Below are 22,348 nucleotides of genomic sequence, written 5' to 3'. Positions count from 1 at the left end.
CTTTCAGCTTCCATTGGTATTAATTCTTCATGCAAATCAATAATATTTTTGATATAGACCTTTAGATCTTTGCTTTCGTCAGGAATGTAAGTGCAACAATGTTGAACTTTCAGCAATCCACCGACTCCACTCTCTTTTGCCAATAGAATGTCAAGGGCAAGTCGATTTTGCATCGCCATAGCGCGTAAAGCAACCATTTCAGTATTTACCAAAAGAAAGCCTCCAGCGGTGCTTGTTGACAAGCGATCCACCACTGTTGACAGCTTCCGAATGCCATATGCATTCCATGAAATTCCCACTGCTGGTATTAAAGCTCCAAAAATATCTCCTACAATTTCTGTCCATGTTTCTCTTCTATAGCGTGTTAATAGATTAGTTTGTTCAGCATTTTCTACTCTATCCATGTGAAAAATTTTGGGAAAGACCAGGCCAACATAACATGTGCCATACCAATGGTCAGGCAACCTGTAATAAGCCTTGTTCCCACAAATATAATACACTCCCGGAAAGACTGGATCTTCTCCACCTCTAAATCCCCATCCGGTTGCAATAAAGTATGTATCATGGCACTCACTAGTCCCTATGAAATAATAATCATACTGGGATTTCTTCCTGGTAATGCATAGTTTGCCTTTCTGTGGTGCATCTATGGCCATAGTTGGACTGGCTCCATTTTTCAACTCTTTTTCTTTCTCAATATCCCACACTGTTTCACTCATCTTATGGCCTTCTGCTTTCTTATACATGTTCAATCTTCTTCTCTCAACCATGTCTAGGAAAGTTTTCTCTTCTTCCTTCAAACTGCAGGTTAAATTGTTTCTAAAAACATGATCTAATGTTAATTCTCTAGTTTCGATCAAAATCTCACCTAAAGTGTTAGCTTCTTTAGCAGGATTCAGTTCTTTATTCATAGGCAGTTGCCCAAGAATATTATCTACATTAGACATGTTATAATCTAATCTCCCTAATTGATAAAATATACTAATCAACACACTACATGAAATTCCATATGTAGCCGGAAGGTGATGATAAGTCACTCCTTCTGAAACAGAGGCAGGTAATTGCATACAGACGTAGCAATCCCTTACATCCATTGTCTTTACATATTCGTACAATAATTTTGAAAACACATTGCTAGGAAAATCATTAATAGACCTATCCTTATGTACATATACATTGCTAGTTCTAGTTGGAACTATCTTCTGTGAACTCTTCCCTATGTTAGTCATGTTCTCGGTATGTCCTCCTAATGTGTCTATCGTTACTCTAAAAGAGATCAGTAGAGCAAGCACGATCCAAAGTAGCATTAATAATCCTGTACAGCAGCAGCACATCTTGCACCATCTTTTCATGAAGGTACATCTACTTTGATTATTCTCAGTGTTAGCCATCTTGTTAACTTGACCGTGTCTTTTGAGTTAGCCTCTTCTACTCCACTACCGAACTTTTAGGGCAGCAAGTACCCAACAGATTATTACAATCTGTTAATTTTTAATTTACTTCTTCACTTTCTTCTTCAAGTGACTTCTTTGGATTTACTCAATTTGGGTTTTCATCACTCTTCACTCTTTCCTCATCCTCATCAAACTGTATTAGATCCTGAACATCCGTTTCTTCTCCAATGTCGGACAAGATAACTCTCATGATTCCAACTGCTTCTTCTTCTTCAACCACTTTCAGTAAAGCCTCCTCTGGATTTCCTTGACTGTCTGCCTCTTCACCTTGTTCAGGCAGTGCCACATACGTCCATTCTGGCGACTTATACTTCTGGTTTGGTTTTCTGATTCTTTTAGTTCCTTCAGATATCTTTGTTTCCTCTCCTTTCGTTTGGTTTTGACTTGACACTTCGTTTACCTGTTCAGCTTTCGAAGAGTTAACTCGTGTCAGTCGATATCTCAGTCTCTTTATCTTGTTGGGCCAAAGATCCCCTTTAGCATTTCTTTTTTGTTTTCCCTCTTTACTGTTTCTCTCTCCAATCCAAGTTCTCTTTCTCAGAACTCGACCTTCATGTATCTCATTCCCACTTTCATCAGATTCTGTCTCAGTTGCCTCTTGTTCATCAACAATTTTCCCTTCTCCAACAACTTTCTTTTCTCCAACAGTCTCTTTTTCCACCGATTGAGATTTCCCTACTTCTGTCCCTCCTTGGGTCTCCGACACGCAATCTTCTTGCTGTCTACTTGTCCCTTCACCTAGCTTGTTGTCGATCTTCCCTACACCTCCTCGGGGTTTTTCCGCAATCTGTCCCTCTCTTTCTTTTTCTGTCCCTTCCTCTTCAAGAATTATCTCAGGTGGAACTTTTCCAATTTTCTCATTTGATTCAGGTTTCACTTCTGTTGGAATGTTCTTTTCTTTTCTTTCTTTCTTTTTGTGTTCGTCACTGTTAGTTGGGACTTCAGGCACTTCTTCAGAATCTGGACTTGTCTCTGAAGTTTGCAATGTTCTTTTCAGAATTCCTTCTAGTGGGACAAAAGTTGTTCCTGACCCACTTTCCCCCCTTTCAGGATTCCTTTTTCTTTTTACTGTCTCACTGTCTGCATCATCACTGGAATCTGATTCCTCAAAGTATTCTTTTCCAATGCCGTCACTTGGATTTGGAACTCTCAGAGTGTGACTTGCATGTATCCAATTTTTCACTCCAACACACTTCATAGCAGTTGTGGTCAGAACGACTTGCCTTGGCCTTCCCCACCTTGGAACCAGGCAATTTCTTCTTCTGTGGACTTTTATTCTTACCCAGTCCCCTGGGCTCAGATCATGGGCTGGTTTTCTTTCAAGTGTGGTGACGTCTTCTCCAACCTGGTGAAACACAGAATGTCATCAGTTATAGTCATCAGCTTGTTGACTGGTACAAATGCATGTCTCATAGCACGTCCCATGATGATTTCATGTGGACTCAAACCTGTTGTTCTATCTGGAGTAGACCTAATTGTCATCAGGACTAGAGGCAAGACATCAGGCCATTTCATTCCTGTGGCCAGGCACATTTTGCCAATTCTGTTTTTGATGGTACCATTCATTTGTTCAACCACACCAGAAGCCTCTGGTCGGTAAGCACAATGTAGCTTCTGCTGTACACTTAATGCTTCACAGATTAAACCCATGATTTCATTATAAAAGTGTCCTCCTCTGTCTGATTCAATGGTCACTGGGAACCCATACCTTGGGATGAATTCTCTTAACAGTAGCTTGGCCACTGTTATCCCATCATTTCTTCTTGTTGGAAATGCCTCCACCCACCTAGAGAACAAACAGACTACCACCAGGACATACCTTAATCTATTGACTTGGGGCATTTCGATGAAGTCTACCTGCATTCTGGTGAAGGGTCCTCCCTCCCTGCCTATTGTACCTAGGCTCACCACTGTTTTCTTTCCAGGATTGTATTGCTGACATATCAGACATCTCTGACAGAGACTCTCTGCTATCAGCCTGAATTTTGCATTGTACCAGGTTTGCTTAAAGGCCCTTATCATAGCATCCCTCCCCAGGTGTCCCTGGCCATGATACATCCGTGCCATTGTTAACAACATGCTATTGGGCATGACTGGTCTTCCATCCCTATAGACCCACACGTGGTCTTTTTCCCTTGGTGCACAACCTGCTTTCACCCAATCTTTCATTTCCTCATCTCCTGCCTCATCCTGCAACTGCTTCACTTCCTCCCATGTTCCTACCACATTAGTAAACATTAAGGAACAAGAAGAAATTTCACTTTCCTTACTCTGGTTAATGGAGTGATTATTCCTTGCACAATACTGTGCTATGTCATTGGCAAATTTGTAATTGGCATCTCGTCCGATCTCAGCAAGGGGGCAATTTTGTCGGGTCCATCTGCCCTCTGGTGCCATTTTGCTGCCTCTGGCACTGCTCCCTGCTGCCATCGTTCCACATCCTAGAGGTCTTGACCGGAGCCCTGGTGGCCAGCACCGGAACGGTGGACCTTTGAGGATACCTCAGTGACTGTTGAAGCGTGACTACACCGGAGACCGCCATTCCGCTGAGTCGAGGTACATGGGATCTACCCATGTCAGGCGTCGTCGATTGTCCACGATCCCCCATGCACTACAGTAGCACCTGACTGTTCTTTCTTCTCTGCCCGGCACCACCTATGAGGGCCCTGACTCTGTCTTCATCCGCTGCAAGCTCCAACTGCCACCACATCTGATCCAAGGTGGGCATGAGTAGGGCTTCACCAAGGCCTACACAGGGTTCCACAAAGGCCTGGACATGATGTGCCTGACTTTAATATGGCAGCCGCCTCTGCCTTCATTCCCTCGGCAGTCCCAGCTCCTTCTCTGGATTACTCCCCCTCCCCCGTTCCTTTTTACCTCTGCCCGCTAGTGGGGACATGTTCTTCCACTACCTGACTATACAACTGTAGCCCATGTTTCATTTCTAAACTGCTTTTTCTGAACACTGAGACCTGAGCAATATGGCTGATGCCCGATGGAGCTGTTAGACAGCTATAGAAGAGATTGGCCGGGCTTTCCCCCTCGACCGTCAACTACCCAGCTGGACATTGGGCACAGTTTCCTCTTCATCTCCCTGCTATGGATCCTTCCTCCCCTTTCCTTTGTCTCTCTGCCCTATCTCCCTCCTACCCTTCTTCCTTATCACCCTTACCCTTCTACTCTCCACTTCTCTCGTCTTCTATGCTCTTTAAATGTTTCTAGCAACTGATATAACTTGTAACTGATGTAACTTTGTAACAATGTGGAGCCTCATGTAAAGAGCTCTGATACCTCCGGGTCTAGCCAGCGCTACATAAAACTCAATTAAAAAAAGAAATAGTATGTGTCCTGGGTTTGTATATATTATTAGACATAGTAACTACTGGCACCTTGTTGTGAAAAAAAGTCTTTTAATTTAAGAGATCTAATGAACTTGAACAGGTCAACATTTACATTTGCCTAGTCACCATCCTGGGTCGGACAGAAGTTAAGACCCTTACAGAGTAAAATTCACTTCGTCAGCATCAAGTGGTCTATTGGAAAGGTTAACAATTTTCATATCACCACTCCCCATGGCTTCTAGCATATTGACCTTACCATTCATTCTGAAAATTATCTCTGTTTCTTGTTCGAGCAAGTTGACATCCTCTGATTTCCCTCGGTTACCCCTTCCACGTCCCCTTTTGCTCCTGCACCCCCTCTCCTGTTTTTTTTGGCTCCTTTTTTCTTTGTTTACCACTTATTTGCAGTTTTGTTAGCTCTCTCTGGAAAGAAGCACCTTCCTCTAAAGGGTGATCACTTGTGACACTACCTGAGGCAGCACTGCTCACTGAGGATATAGAAATGCTACTCGCTGTTCTCGCCCCATCACTCTCCTCTCTCATCCTTTTTCTGTCTTCTGTCCCAGATATTTGCTCAAACATCTTTGTGAAGGTGTAGATGCGACCTTTTTTTGTAATCCCTATCATCGCGTCTTATTTTATGCATTTATCTATTGCCTCTATCTCCCATTCTACCACCTCAATCCCCAATAGTAGTTTGTCCCCTTTTTCAATTGCATGGCGTATTAAAATCTGCTTCATCACCAATGATGCCCCCCAGAGATTGCTCACCCACCCTTCGAGGAGGTCATCACTTAAGATCTTCAAACGTGAGGAAGATCAAGATTCGAAGACCTCACGGGAATTACCGTCTTGCGACCAGCACAATAAACTGGAGTTTCAACTGTGCACACACTCCACTAGACGTATTGGAGTGCTTGCCTCGCTTTATCTTTAGGTGAGGCTGTAATTTTTATTTGATAGTGCTGTCCTACTTTTTCCGCCTCTAGGCTAATGATACAGGGTGCTCAACACTATTTAAATTTTTTTTTAAATAAATTCTACCTCACCCCCTCTAAGATTTTTCAAATTTTGCGTGTGTTTGGTGAAGAACATTTCTGTGTTTGCAGAGTTCCTTTCTTCCTTTTGACTCTTTTTAAACATTCTTCTCTAAATAAAACTATTTTTTTATATTTTTTCCTGTATACACACCTTCTTTCTCATTGGGTGACCTTTTTACACGTCATTTTCTGTTTGTCTGGTATATATTTTTTTTGCGTGTCAGAAGTTATGTAGCTATGTCTCAATTTTGTAATTGTCTGTTGCATAGTGTTGGATGCTTCTCATCCTGTTACATTATGTATATGTTCATGATTCTCTGAGATATCTTTTTTATATTGTGTTTTGTGTTCTTAGTCCTTTGCCAGTTTGTGTTTTTGTTACAATCTTTTTTTACTTAGAGTTTTCTTATGTGTAAACTTTCAGCCATGATGAAGTTCTCAGAGTGAGAATGAAACGCGTTGGCCGAGCTGAATGTTCTTTTATCTTGTGGAATATTATTGATTTGAAATTAAGGCTTTCGACGTACCTCACTCATATCCTGGACTTTATTACCTTGTGCGCACCCACTTAAAGCTGTATTACAACACTCATGACATGGTCAGTGACATCACAGGTGACATCTCAAATGACATCACTGATGACATCCCAAACAATATCACTGATGACATCATCCACAAAACCACTCACACTCACTTACACCCGCAAATAACATATCATACATGCACTCCCACACATCACTGACATACCTATTCACACAGCCATACATACACTCACACACCTACTCACTGATTCAAAGAGCCATTCACACCAACTCACCCTTACAGCCACTAACACAACCACTAACTCTCACGTAGAACCAGTCATGTACCTACTCACTGATCAATACAGCCTCTCACACATATAGTCATACAGATATACATTTAATCCCACTCATACAGCCATACAGCCATTCTCTTACTGATTCAGTCACCCATACAAATACTCACATACCTACTCCCTCCCCCACACAGTCACTCACAAAACTACTCACTCATCCATATAGTTACTCAGACATCCACTCACTTATTCATAGATAAACTAAGACATGTACTCACTTACCTATACAGTCACAAGCACACAGTCTCCCATAAAACCTCTTTTACACTCACATACTCACCAATACAGCCACTCACACACATACTCACTCACCCTTAGAACCACTTACACACCAATTCAGGCAACTATACAAAACACTCAAGTAACCTGTTACTGACTCATACAGACACTTATGTATCCGCTCAGTCACAATTCAGTCACTCATTTTTAGAGTTGGACCTGTTTTTTCAGCAGGTTTATCCCCAGACTTTTTGCTTTTTGCCTCCTGTTTTTGACCTGTTTTGTTGGTTTTATGACTCTGGGCACTTTACCAGTGCTGATCAGTGCTAAAATGCATATGCTCTCCCTAAAAATTGTGTTTATGTATTGGCGTTTCCATGATTGGCTTATCTGATATGCTACTAAGTATCTAGTATAGTGCACTGTGTGTGCCCGGGGCCTGTAAATCAAATGCTGCTAGTAGGCCAGCAACACTGATTGTGTGACCCACACATGCAGCCTTTCAAGAAGTTCTCAGATTTGCCAATGGAGGGTCTGCACGCAGTTTTTACTGCCATGTCAACCTGGCAAGTGCACCCACTTGGCAGGCCCAACCTTCCCTTTTCTTACATGTAAGACACCCCTCAGGTAGGCCCCAGGTACCGCCATGTGCAGGGTTCAGTATATTTGAAAGGTAGGACATGTACTGGTGTGTGTGACATGTCGTGGTAGTCAAATACGGAGTATTTTTTTTTCACTATTGAAAGGCTATCTGTTCCATAGGATAGAATGGGAGTTATTTTGTAACATCTTACAAGCATAACTTTCCACTGGGACAAGAGGAAGAAATGGAGTTTGGGCTCTCTGAACTCACAATTTAATCACACATCTTTTAGTAAAGATGGTTTTTACGTTGTGTGTTTGAAAATGCCACTTTTAGAAAGTAATAGACAACAAGATGAAGAACCTGACCTGTTATTTAAGTGAAGCTGTTTTAAGGAATGAAACAGTCTAAGATCTTTATCTCATTCGAATGGTTTGGTGCAATTTACTTACTCTTTATACAAGAAAAACATTCCTATCAAATGAAACATTGTAAGATAATGTCTCCTCAAAAGATACATTGTGTTGAAATTAATACATACATTTTCTTTACATAAAACATCAATTACAGACACAAAACAGACAAATGACGTAATTATAATCAGTCTGAACAATTCAAAACATAACAGCCAATTGTGTCAATATAAATACATCATTTTTTCACAAGAGACTACAAAGGTTGTTAACCTACTGGGCATACATTTAAACATCTAGCGGGCATGAAACATTTGGAACACAATGCTCAACATAAACATATATCACTTAAACAACCCAGTAGGAGTTAAACGCCGACGTGTTTTTGAGTCCCTATCACATTTTGAGGGTTCTCTTCAGGGCTTGTGACTGGAAAATCTAGAAAATAATAAGTTCCAGAAATATTTCAGTGAATATCAACAACAAAACTGGAAGTTGCTATTAATTCTATGCATAGCTCTTAAAGAGTGAAAATACCTGAGTTTTTAAGTTCAAGTCTTGTTTGCGACCAGAAGAAATTTCTGAGTTTAGAAATAGAGATATTGAGAAAGGACTCTGGGAGCTCCTAGATACTCGAAAATTCATTTTCATATGTTCATGAACATCAAAAGACATTGAATTTACGTTCCAGTTATTTCAAGGCAGGGAGGAGGAATGGCAGCGATGAGCGCTTGTTAGCAGAAAGCCTTGTTATTTCTTTATAACGCCTGATTCTAAAAGAAAGGATACATGGAGACAGTTTATCAATGTCTCGCATATTTTCCAAGGAATAATTTTAAATAGTGCATACTGAATTACACGCATTTACTTGGTGCAAAGTGGGGAGGTTCTCCGTATGAAGAGTAGGAAAACAAATGCGGTGTTTAAACAACTCGCTCCATGAGAAACAAAGTTGCCAATTTTGAAGCTCGGAGCGAATTTTCTGCAGCGCTACAACAGAAACGGAGGCTTCGTAAGAAATGTGATTAAACAAAATTGTCAGTTCCTATTTTAAGAAAGCCGGAAGGTATTTTCACCTGATCAGCAGCCGGTTCAGCTTTACTCGTGAAGACGCTCGTCTCGCAAGGGTGCTGTTGAAGGTTTAAGCTGCTGACCGGATGTCCGTGTATATTAATAGCCAAGTTGTGGTTTCAAGTGCATTCTGGGATTTGGAGTAACCTTAACATTTGGAGCCAGTCCGTGGGTCCTTGGAAGCTTTATCTTCCATGCTATGTAGCTTTGAAGCACGTTCAAATTCTGCCAATTTCCGGCAGTTCATTGAGGCCATGAAGAATACTATTAAATTTGGAAATTAAATAAGCCTCCTTCCTTAACAGTGTCATTTCAATGTCGCCTCCTCTGGTGTTGTGTTTAATGACGCTTAACACGGTCCATCTGAAGTCACGTTCAGTGTGGTTCATTTCAATGAAGTGGCTGACCATGGGGGCAGTAGCCACTTTTGTCTTTATCCTGGATCTATGTTGGGCAAGTCTTTGTCTGACCTCCTGGGTGGTTTTGACAATGTATAATTTTTTACAGGGGCAAACAATTGCATAAATCACGTTTTTGTTTTGCAGTTGGCGAATTCTTTTTGGATCCATTTAGTATTTCTCTGTGAGAATTCTGTGCCTTCAATTGTAGTATCGCATGCGGTACAATTTCCGCATTTGTGGTGACCTGTGATCGGTTTAATATTCCATTGGGACAGAAAATCTCCTTTTTTCTTTTTAGTAGAGATTTCGGCACAAACTATTTGCTGGTCAATGCTAATGTTTTTACGCTTGGCAAATAGAGGTGGTTGAAGTGGGTATTCCATATTGCTTAACAAATGCCAATTTCTCAAGATGATCTGTCGATATTTATTTGTGTGTGGGCCAAAGGTTGAGACACAGACAAGTTTATCCTCTGGTTTGTGTTCTTTTTTTGTTAAAAGGCATTCACGTGGAGTGTAATGCGCTCGTTTAATTGCGTGTTTCAATAATTTTTTGGGGATAACCACAGTTTAGTTACTGTGCTTGAAAGGCTTCTGCATGAATAAAAAAATATTCTGATCGTGTCCAATTGCGCCTTATTCGAAGCAGCTGCCCATATGGTAAGTTGTCTTTTAGATTACGAGGGTGAAAACTGTTGTAGTGGAGAATCGTGTTGCGGTCTGTAGGCTTTTTGTGGAGAGTTGTGATTAATGTATTGTGATTGTGCCTCACTTCAACATCAAGAAATGTTAGACTCCCTTTGCTTCTTGTCATTGTGAATTGAATGTCAGGGAGTCTGAGGTTCACCCATTGGAAAAACGCATCAAGATCTTGTTCAAAACCTTCCCAAATGCACCAAATATCCTTGATGTACTGATACAATTGCTTCAAAAATTTACTGTGTGGGTTATTATTGAAAATGAATTTATCCTCAAAACGTGCTATGTAGTGTATGGCCATCTCTGGGGCGAAGGAACACCCCATCAGGGTCCCTTTAATTTGGATGTAGAATACGTCTTCGAATAAATGGCAGCCAACTTCAAGATAAATTCTGAAGGTACCTGATGTGGGTGAATCCTAGTTTCAAGATAATATTCCAGAGCTTCAAGAGCCTCATCCTGTGGAATTTGAGTATAAAAGGAAACAACGTCAAAAGAAACCAACAGTTCTTTTTCAGGATCAAAGTATGTGCCTTCTATCTTATTTATAACGTCCATAGTGTCTCTCAGATGGGAAGGGACTTGTTGAAGAAAGGGTTTGAGGAATAAATCCACATATTTAGATGTGGGTTCCAAAAGAGAATCACAACCGGAGATGATAGGTCGGCCCTGTGGTTCAGTGAGATCTTTATGAATCTTAGGAAGGAAGTAAATCACAGGGATTCGAGGATTCTTTTTGGTTAAGAATTCAAGTTCTTTTCTCCCTAGGATTCCTAGTTCAAATGCTTCATTTGTGATGTTGTTAACAATGTTTGAAAATTCTCGTTTAGGATCTTCTTTAATTTGTCTGTACCAGACATCATTTTGGACTTGTTTTCTGCCTTCCTTCAGGTACATTTCCCTTGGCCAAATAACAACCGCTCTACCCTTATCGGCTGCTTTGATCACCGCTGTGTCGTCATTTTTTAGATCTTGGATGGCCTTTTGCTGGCTCCTAACCAAATTGTTCTTTTTGAATGACTCCTGTTGTTCAAGCTATTGGAGAGATGATAACACTATTTGTTCAAAAGCTGTTATTTCTTTAGGAGTCATATTCGAAGGTGAAATGAAACTGGATTTATTGCACAGGCCCGTAGTTTCCTGTGGCATTGTGGTTTCTCTGGTTGCCAAAAAGGATTTGAGCCAAATTTTCCAGAATAATTCAACTGCTTCTATTTTTAATTTAGCAAAATTCGTTCTCGTGTTTGGAACAAATTTGAGGCCTAACTGAAATACTGTTTTTTCGTCTGTTGGTAGAATCTTGTTGGACAAATTTACAATAGAGTCTATGCATTTCCCAAGGTACTTAGATTCTGACTTTTTTCTGCTGGCCTTTCTCCAAAAAAGAAGAAGAATTCCCTCTTTGATGGTTGCGATTGGATGGCCCTTCTCCTGCATCCGATTCTCCTGTGTAGTCCGATGATGACACTGAAAAGGTAAGAAATGTATTCCTTGATCTTCCGGGGTAATCCGATAAGATTCTGCGGGAATCCACTCTTGTGTAAAAATCATCCTTTAAATATGGGTAAACTGCTTACAAACAACAGTTTTAGTGTTTTTCCAACTTCGATGTTTTGAAATTGATGGTATTGTCCTTGAAGGTAACTAATTCTTTATCAATTTTTTCAAGTAAAGCTTTGGATTTGGTCACACTGTTGTTATCTTTTATGGCTTGTGGTAGGTCTTCTGTTTCAGAAAGTTCTTTCTTGCAGATGCGCTGTGCTGTTTCTCTTGTGTGGACCATAAGCTCTCTACTGCACTTAGTACTAATCCCCCTAAAACCTTTTTTGTATTACGGATCATCCTTGAAAATTTCAGGAATATTCTTGACTTGGATGCCCCAAGGAATGGTGCCTGATTTAAGGTGTTCCAGTAAAAATCAGGTGTTCTAAAGAAATACGAGGCTTTCTGCTAACAAGCGCACATCGCTGCCATTCCTCCTCCCTGTCTTGAAATAACTGGAACGTAAGTTCAATGACTTTTGATGTTCATGAACCTATGAAAACGATTTTTCTAGTATCCAGGAGCTCCCAGAGTCCTTTCTCAATATCTCTATTTCTATTCTCAGAAATTTCTTCTGGTCGGAAACAAGACTTGAACTTACAAACTCAGGTATTTTCACTCTTTAAGAGCTATGCATAGAATTAATAGCACTTCCAGCTTTGTTGTTGATATTCACTGAAATATTTCTGGAACTTATTATTTTCTAGATTTTCCAGTCACAAGCCCTGAAGAGAACCCTCAAAATGTGATAGGAACTCGAAACGCGTCGGAGTTTAACCCCTACTGGGTTGTTTAAGTGATATATGTCTATGTTGAGCATTATGCTCCAAATGTTTCATGCCCGGTAGACGTTTAAATGTATGCCCAGTAGATTTACAGCCATTGTAGTCTTTTGTGAAAAAATTATGTATTTATATTGACACAATTGGCTGTTGTGTTTTGATTTGTTCAGACTGGTTGTAATTTCGTCATTTGTCTGTTTTGTGTCTATAATGAATGTTTCATGTTAAGAAATGTATGTATTCATTTCAACACATCATATCTTTTGAGGAGACATGGGTGCCAATTACGATCCGGTAAAAAAATTCCCCGTGCGACTCGTATCCGGTCTTTTTACCGTACGAATCGTACAAGTGCCGTACGAACTGGCTATCACGATTCGCATGGTAAAAAGTCCATACGAACCGCATTGGGAATATTTCCCCACACGTCCTCGGGTCGGAAAATGTGTCCGACACGTCCTCGTACGATTTACCGTACAAATGTGAAAGGTGAAGTCCGACCGAGGAATCACGATCCATCCCGTGCATCCGAGGCTACAACCGTATGGAAAAAACACCGTCCGCACCGAACTCCCATAGCAACCATGGAGACATGTGCCCGCATATGCGCCCAACACTCCCCCCAGCCCCCGTACGTCCGACACGTACCCCCCGTGTATGTACACCCCCACCCGTGTATGTACACCCCTGTACGTTCGAGTCGTACCCTCACCCCTGTACGTGTCGTACCACCGTCTATGTATACCCCCCACCCCTGTACGTGTCGTACCACCGTCTATGTACACCCCCCCACCCCTGTACGTGTCGTACCACCGTCAATGTACACCCCAGTACGTTCGAGTCGAACCCCCACCCCTGTACGTGTCGTACCACCGTGTACCTATACCCCAGTACGTTCCAGTCGTACCCCCACCCCTGTACGTGTCGTACCACCGTCTATGTACACCCCCCACCCCTGTACGTGTCGTACCACCGTCTATGTACACCTCCCCACCCCTGTACGTGTCGTACCACCGTCAATGTACACCCCAGTACGTTCGAGTCGAACCCCCACCCCTGTACGTGTCGTATCACCGTGTACCTACACCCCAGTACGTTCGAGTCGTACCCCCACCCCTGTACGTGTCGTACCACCGTGTACCTACACCCCAGTACGTTCGAGTCGTACCCCCACCCCTGTACGTGTCGTACCACCGTGTACCTACACCCCAGTACGTTCGAGTCGTACTCCCACCCCTGTACGTGTCGTACCACTGTGTACCTACACCCCAGTACGTTCGAGTCGTACCCCCACCCCTGTACGTGTCGTACCACCGTCTATGTACACCCCCCACCCCTGTACGTGTCGTACCACCATCTATGTACACCCCCCCACCCCTGTACGTGTCGTATCACCGTCAATGTACACCCCAGTACGTTCGAGTCGAACCCCCACCCCTGTACGTGTCGTACCACCATGTACCTACACCCCAGTACGTTCGAGTCGTACCCCCACCCCTGTACGTGTCGTACCACCGTGTACCTACACCCCAGTACGTTCGAGTCGTACCCCCACCCCTGTACGTGTCGTACCACCGTGTACCTACACCCCAGTACGTTCGAGTCGTACCCCCACCCCTGTACGTGTCGTACCACCGTGTACCTACACCCCAGTACGTTCGAGTCGTACCCCCACCCCTGTACGTGTCGTACCACCGTCTATGTACACCCCCCACCCCTGTACGTGTCGTACCACCGTCAATGTACACCCCAGTACGTTCGAGTCAAACCCCCACCCCTGTACGTGTCGTACCACCGTGTACCTACACCCCAGTACGTTCGAGTCGTACCCCCACCCCTGTACGTGTCGTACCACCGTGTACCTACACCCCAGTACGTTCGAGTCGTACCCCCACCCCTGTACGTGTCGTACCACCGTCTATGTACACCCCCCACCCCTGTACGTGTCGTACCACCGTCTATGTACACCCCCCCACCCCTGTACGTGTCGTACCACCGTCAATGTACACCCCAGTACGTTCGAGTCGTACCCCCACCCCTGTACGTGTCGTACCACCGTCAATGTACACCCCAGTACGTTCGAGTCAAACCCCCACCCCTGTACGTGTCGTACCACCGTGTACCTACACCCCAGTACGTTCGAGTCGTACCCCCACCCCTGTACGTGTCGTACCACCGTGTACCTACACCCCAGTATGTTCGAGTCGTACCCCCACCCCTGTACGTGTCGTACCACCGTCTATGTACACCCCCCACCCCTGTACGTGTCGTACCACCGTCTATGTACACCCCCCACCCCTGTACGTGTTGTACCACCGTCTATGTACACCCCAGTACGTTCGAGTCGAACCCCCACCCCTGTACGTGTCGTACCACCGTCTATGTACACCCCAGTACGTTCGAGTCGTACCCCCACCCCTGTACGTGTCGTACCACCGTGTACCTACACCCCAGTACGTTCGAGTCGTACCCCCACCCCTGTACGTGTCGTACCACCATCTATGTACACCCCCCACGCCTGTACGTGTCGTACCACCGTCTATGTACACCCCCCACCCCTGTACGTGTCGTACCACCGTCTATGTACACCCCAGTACGTTCAACTCGAACCCCCACCCCTGTACGTGTCGTACCACCGTCTATGTACACCCCAGTACGTTCGAGTCGAACCCCCACCCCTGTACGTGTCGTACCACCGTGTACCTACACCCCAGTACGTTCGAGTCGTACCCCCACCCCTGTACGTGTCGTACCACCGTCTATGTACACCCCCCACCCCTGTACGTATCGTACCACCGTCTATGTACACCCCAGTACGTTCCCGTCGCACCCCCAACACAACCTCCTAAGTACGGAGCGCACCCCAGGCCCCAACATCACAACCGCATGTACGAGTCGTACCAAGCCACACACAAGGACAGCACCGTACAACCAAATGGCCCATGTACACACCGTACACACGCTCAAAACGCACGTACACAACCAGGACAAAACTAAACAACACAAGAATACACTATACGAATGGCACAAAGCCACTAAACATGGCCAACAAACACTACTAAAACACCTTCACTGACCTGCAACTGCCAAAAACAAACAGAGGCCCAAAACACCACCACTCCTTATAACACACCCACCCAAACTTCAAACACAGCCACACCCACCCATGGACCAATAAAAAGGGCCCACACACACAAACCATGAGCCTTTGCAACAGAATCACTGCTGCCAGACACCACAGAACCATACTACAAGCTTCACTACACCTTACACTTGCACACCTTCACACAACCACCTTCACAAACACCCCCTCATCACATTCACACACACACACACCTGCACAACCACACCCACACACCCACAACCATCCACACCCCCCCACCACCATCCACACCCACACCCCTCACCATGCCCACTACCAAGAATCCAAAGTTCAGTAACCGAGAGTTGGAGGTTCTTGTTGATGAAATCCTCAGAGTCGAGCCACAGCTCTTTGGAACATTGGTCAGACAGACCAGCATGGCAGCAAAAACAGCCATGTGGCAGACCATCGTCGATGCTGTGAATGCTGTTGCGGACACCAGAAGGACCAGGCAGGAATGCCAATCCAGGTGGTACGATCTGCGGAGGAGGGTCCGAGCCAAGATGCAGGAGGAACACAACCAGGCCAACGCCACTGGAGGAGGGCCCTCCCGCAGACCCGTACACTACCAGCCCTGGGAGGAGAGGGTTATGGCCATACTGCCGGTGGAGGCAGTGGAGGGATTAGAAGGACTCCGAGACCCGGGTGAGTACACAAACAACGCACCTCACATGGGGGGAACGTCATCCACAACCAAAATCACTAACAGGCACGCAACCACCCCAACATATCGCATGACTCAACCACACTCCATGAACACGCACATGCCACTACCGCCACCATGCCCCATGCACCCAGCTTGACAATGTCAAGTCACAGGCCACAGAAGACAACAACACATGACACGGTAACCCGGATGGCGGGAGGGTGGGCCCCAAAAAATCACATAGTGCAACTCAGAAGCAGACAACAATGCCCTCTGCCCATATGACCTAGGTCACAGCCAGACAAACACTGTGTCCCCACACAGGAAAGACTCGCCAGCAAATGGCGGACGCCTTGCATCAACACATGGGGGTGAAGGCACTGTTTTGCACATGACAGCAGCTAATGAACAGCCAACATTGTGAAAGAGTGGCAGCACACACCACCACAGCAGCAGCGCACACACAGACACTACACCCAATGGGTGCCTGGAGATCAGAAACAAACTCACATCAACAAGCCAAGGGCCATTCAAAGATCTGCTAACAGTGTGTGCACAGAAAGCTGGGCTGAGGTGACAGAGGGTGACACACAGAGGGAGGGAGAGGGGGATAGAGAGGGAGGGAGACACAGGGACACGGACAGAGGGAGGAGGCTGACACACGGAGGGAGGGAGAGGGGGACAGAGAGGGAGGGAGACACAGGGACACGGACAGAGGGAGGAGGCTGACACACGGAGGGAGGGAGAGGGGGACAGAGAGGGAGGGAGACACAGGGACACGGACAGAGGGAGGAGGCTGACACACGGAGGGAGGGAGAGGTGGACAGAGAGGGAGGGCGAGGGGGACAGAGAGGGAGGGAGACACAGGGAGAGCAAATCAGCCATGTGGTGTGTGGGAATGTCTGCTCGTCAGCAGGTAGACAGCGTGCATGTAGCCAAGGGTGGCCAGTGCCAGAACCCCCCTCTTCTCCATAGCCAAACACAGGGCCATGTCACAACCTGTTGACAAGCACAACGACAGCTACCTGCATTTTATAAGTGTGTGGATCCACTCCATGTGCACATGTACAGTGCTACACGGAAGGCGCCAATGCATGGCTCGCCACACCTGCCCACTCCACTGCTGACTGCAGTCACACTTGACGCAGCAAGTAAGACTGTGCCACACATAGTGAAAGGGGCCAAAGTGGTGCCCAAGGGACACACCCATGCACAAGTGCACTGTGAGTGAAATGCAAGACAGATCCTCATTCCAAGAGGAAAAGTGGCAACTTTGAAACTGATGAAACATGGATGTTGCATGGCCCAAAATTAACATTGTCTCTCTCACACACAGGTCAACGTCGTGGTTCACCCCCCAACACTGGGGGGGAAGACTCACAGGACCCGGATCTGCGGGAACCCGATCCCACCGGCAGCGACGACTCTCACCACTCTGTGGACGACCCCGACCGACCTGGCACCTCTGGTGTCCAACCACCTGCAGCACCTGCGTCAGGCACAACTGTGCCAACCACCACCCCCACTCCTGCCACATCCCAGGAGACACCCAGGATCCCTGCCCCACCACCACAATGCAGCCAGGCTGGCCAGGAGGGACACGGTGTCCCGGGCACCCAGGAGGAGGCAGCCGACAACGCCAATGCCACCCCTCAGGGGTCCCGGAGACCCGATGTACCCACAAGGGCAGGCCAGGTGCAAGTGGGCAGGGGTGGTGGGAGTGGAGGACGGCGGAGGCGCGAGCCTGACCAGTTGGCTGGGGAACCGGTATTTGCCCATGTCCGTAACATCATTGACACATACCGGCAGGACACCACGGGCATGGCCCAGGTTGTGTCCACCCTCAATGAGATCAAGGGGACCCTCGATGACATAAAGACCCAGCAGGCCCAGCAACATGCCTGTCTACAGCGACACCAAGGACGGATGGAGGACAGACAGGCTGAGCAAGTGACGGTGTTCCAGGGGATTCACGATACACTCCGTCGGATGGCCGACAACATGGCCGACCCTCCCTGTGCCAGAAGGCGGAGAACATCACCACCCACAGGGAGGGATCAGGAGGAGGAGGAGGAAAAATCCGATGGAGCATCCCAGACGTCGTCAATGCCTGCTTCTGAGGGTCCCCGCAGGAGGGCGGGTCGTCCACGGAAAAGACCGTGAGGGTCGGCGCAACATCACCATCTCCCAGGACACCTGGCCTGGCACCTGGCCCACTGGAGCAACAGCATCACAGCATCACGAGACATTCTCTACCACATGGCCCTGCTGGTCACTGTCTGACCAATGTTGACAAAGACTGTGGCATGGACTATGAGGATTTCCAATGGCAAGGACACCAACTCCCCTACTGAACTTTGGATTCCAAACTCCCGGAAAGCCCCTCACGTTATACCCCCCCACCCCCCCACAAAAATAAAAAATAACACCATGAAGAGAAGATGCCTGCTGGTTGCATTATTACCTTACATGTGTCTTGTAAAGTCTAAACATGCCTGAGTTCTCTTTTGACTTCAACCATCCACACCCTGGGGCCTGAGTCTGGCACAGGACACACGGGTCACAGTGTATTAGGCAAGACAGACATGGAGCACCATACACACCCGTGATGGGCCCAACCAGCTGAGGGGGTGGCCACGCAACCGTGCTGACAGACACATTGAGTACAGCAACAGTCATGCGCAGAGGTCAGGGATCATGTGGAGTGTCCTGGGGGGCACCCAGGTATGTGTAGACAGGTGGCAGAACCATGTCCTGCAAGCTTGAGTCCGGTGGATGCAGAGAATGGGGGCCTGGCAAACGTTGGATGCATGGGGATGGCACATGTCACAATACCCACACAGTCATGGACATCATGCCCACTACACAGTCTCAGCCCACACACACAGCTTGCATCTTGCTACTCGACACATTGACACATAGCCACAATCAGGGAATACCATGCCAGACATGCTGGATGCACCGTGGCAACACACCAGCATTGACTGAGAAGAGGCACCTTGGAGGCATAGGGACACCTTTATTAGTCATGTTTTCGGGATTGCAGAGGCAACTTGAAGTACACATGAACACATCTTGTGGAGTAACATGTGGGTCCAACACTGGCACCCCCCTTCTGCAGCACAAATGCGTGTTAGCCATGGAACTGGCACACAAGCGTCGGCTAACAGCTAAACACCCACAGCTGCTCACGGAGAGACTACCATACACCATTGATCCGCTGATGTGGAAGTCCCACACCATGTCAAGCCAATGCTAACCGTATGTGTCTGAGGGCAGTGTCACACACATTGATGCCATCATCACAATCCACTATCCCATCACTGATGACTGTCAACCAGGCAGACCATCTATTCAGGTGTACACAGCTGCATGTCGTGTCCCATGGGGATGCTACATGGCTGCAGAGGAACCAAACATCGACAGGGGCAGTGTGCATACATCGTGAACAACTGCCACACCCAATACACCCCTGATGCATCCCTTACCCTATGGAGACTTCCAAACGTGTCCGTGCCTGTAACGCTGAGTCAGCCCACGATGACGTGTCCATGAGGAATAGCAGTGCCACAACAATGCAAGCAGCAGACGGCATGCGCAAGTACCTGGGGAAGAGAGACACACAAGAAGTCAGCCACAAAAAGCACAGCCACTTGCATGTGCATTTACTCGACACATGTATGGATGACAACATGCTAGGTCACAATTATGACTGGGGAAATACAACCATCACTGCCACCATCACTCCAGTGACACACCCACACACACCTCTGACTCACGTGCCATACATGCAGGTGGAGACACACATCACAACACATGCCACACGGGGACCAATGCGTGCACACTCAGACACTGGTACTCACCACTAAGCAAAGAAGTCGCGTATGAGCCGAGTCCGGATGTCCTCTTGCGGCTCCACATCCTCCACATCACTAGCCCCATTGCCAAGCCCTTCGTCCTCCACGGGTGGATGGTCCTCGTCATGTTGATCCAGGATGAGTGGCACAGCTCTCTCAACTGCCATGTTGTGCAGCATGCAGCAGACCATGAAGATTTTGCAGACCTTCGCAGGGGCATATGGGAGCGCGCCGCCGGTCTTGTGGAGGCACCTAAATCGGCTCTTCAGCAGGCCAAACATCCTCTCTATCACTCGCCTTGTCCGGCCATGGGCGGTGTTGTAGCGGAGCTGGGCCGGCGTGATGGGGTTGCAGAGAGGTGTGAGCAGCCATGGCATGTTGGGATAGCCAGCGTCCCCTACATGGGAAGCACATGGACATCGTTAGAACTGTTGAAGCGGTCGTGCTAGTAGGCTATGCAAATTACAGGACAGACAGACTGTACCCACCAACAACACATGCTCTTTCGTTGCGCAGCTGCATCATCATTTCAGGCATCCTGCTATGCCTCATGATGTAGGCATTGTGGGCTGATCCTGGAAAACGAGCACAGACATGTGAAATCACCATGTTGGACTGACACACCACAAGGGCATTGATGGAGTGGTAGTGCTTCCGATTGCGGTACGCCACCTCCCGTGCGTGTGGTGGTTCCAAAGCTACATGTGTCCCATCTATGGACCCAATGACATGGGACATCCCTCCCAGGGCATAGAATCCACGCTTGACCGCAGTCAACTGTTCAGAGGTTGGGAACTTGATGAAGTCATCCAGGTGAATCAACATGGCCTCTAAGAAATCATGCAGCACACGGCAGAACATGCTCTGGGACATGCCACCAACATGAGCTATGGTATTTTGAAAGGTACCCGTGGCAAGAAAATGTAGGGCAGCCATTACCTTCAGCTGGGGTGTCAGTGCCGTAGGATACCTGTGCTGCGGTTGCAGGTGTGGTGCCAGTCTCGCCGTCAACTCCAGAATCAACGGTTGGGTGAAGCGGTAGAGCCGGATGCTGTCATTCTCCTGCATGGCAGCCAAGTCCAGAATTGGTCGGGCAAGAGGCGGCGCTCTGCAGTAATTTGGAAGTGACAAGGAAGAGTGAGTGCACTACGACAACAATTCATATGTACTGAGCACATGTTAATCTGTCAATACATATATGCTACATAGGGAGTCAGGTATGTGCTACATGCCCAGGACGCGTATGGATGCAAGGTGACACTCCTACCAAGACCCAGCTACACACGGAGATTGAGAACCTCCCCATGCCACGCCATGGGAATAGCTGTGTCCCAGTGCAAGTGAACAGCCAGACGCAAGACAGGAGTGACATATGCCCACACATCAGCAGAAGTAGGATGCCGATTGCAGAGACTGGTAGCGGAACACTAGAGCCACAGGTCACATGACATTACACTAGGACAGCCCACACACCTTGCCATGAAGGTGCACATGTCATGACTCACCACACATTCATTGTGAGGATGCTGACATGTCCTTGTCACGCTACTCCGTGTCCCATGCATACATGTGCACCTCACATCCGATACCACATGTGGCATGGTGTGCGGAACAGTGTGCAATGACAATCTACACACAGACACATGTTGGTTGCTGCAACGGCTGCAGCTTTTGAGGGTGCTCCAACATCAACCTGATGGGAAGCCCCCACACATACATGACATAGTCACATTGTGCACCGTGGGTAGTGACAAGTCAGGTGTGACAACCCCTGTCCCGGGCATCAGGGGACACTTCCGTGTGTTGGTGTCCGTGCCATGCCAGTGACGCTCACCCCAAGTGAGCAGTACGACATGCACACATGTCAAAGGAGTCAAGGGCATGCCTGGCACACATTGCACCATCACACAGTACATCTGTAGACATCTCATCATACATCTGGTGCCTTCTCGACTCAGGAGTAATGTTCCACATCACAGGCCGTCACACCTGCGCCCCACACATGTAGTAATGCACAGACGATGCCTTGATGTCAATTAATGGACAAGTATGTCCATCCATGGACAAGTATGTCCATCCATGGACAAGTATGTCCGCCCTATCCCTACCTCTGTGCCGCCTGTCACCACTGTGATGTGTGAAAACTGCTGTACTGCTGTGAAGAGGGCCTGTGTACGTTCCCATACCACTATGGGAGTGCTGCCGTATGTGTACCCATCGTGATGGCAAGCGTACAGGCATGTGTACGGCCCGTACTACTACGAGTAGGCATACGCAAGAAC

This window comes from Triturus cristatus, chromosome 2_2 (genome assembly GCF_964204655.1).
Source record: "Triturus cristatus chromosome 2_2, aTriCri1.1, whole genome shotgun sequence".
In the NCBI taxonomy this organism is placed as follows: Eukaryota; Metazoa; Chordata; class Amphibia; order Caudata; family Salamandridae; genus Triturus; species Triturus cristatus.
This window is presented reverse-complemented; position numbering follows the sequence as displayed.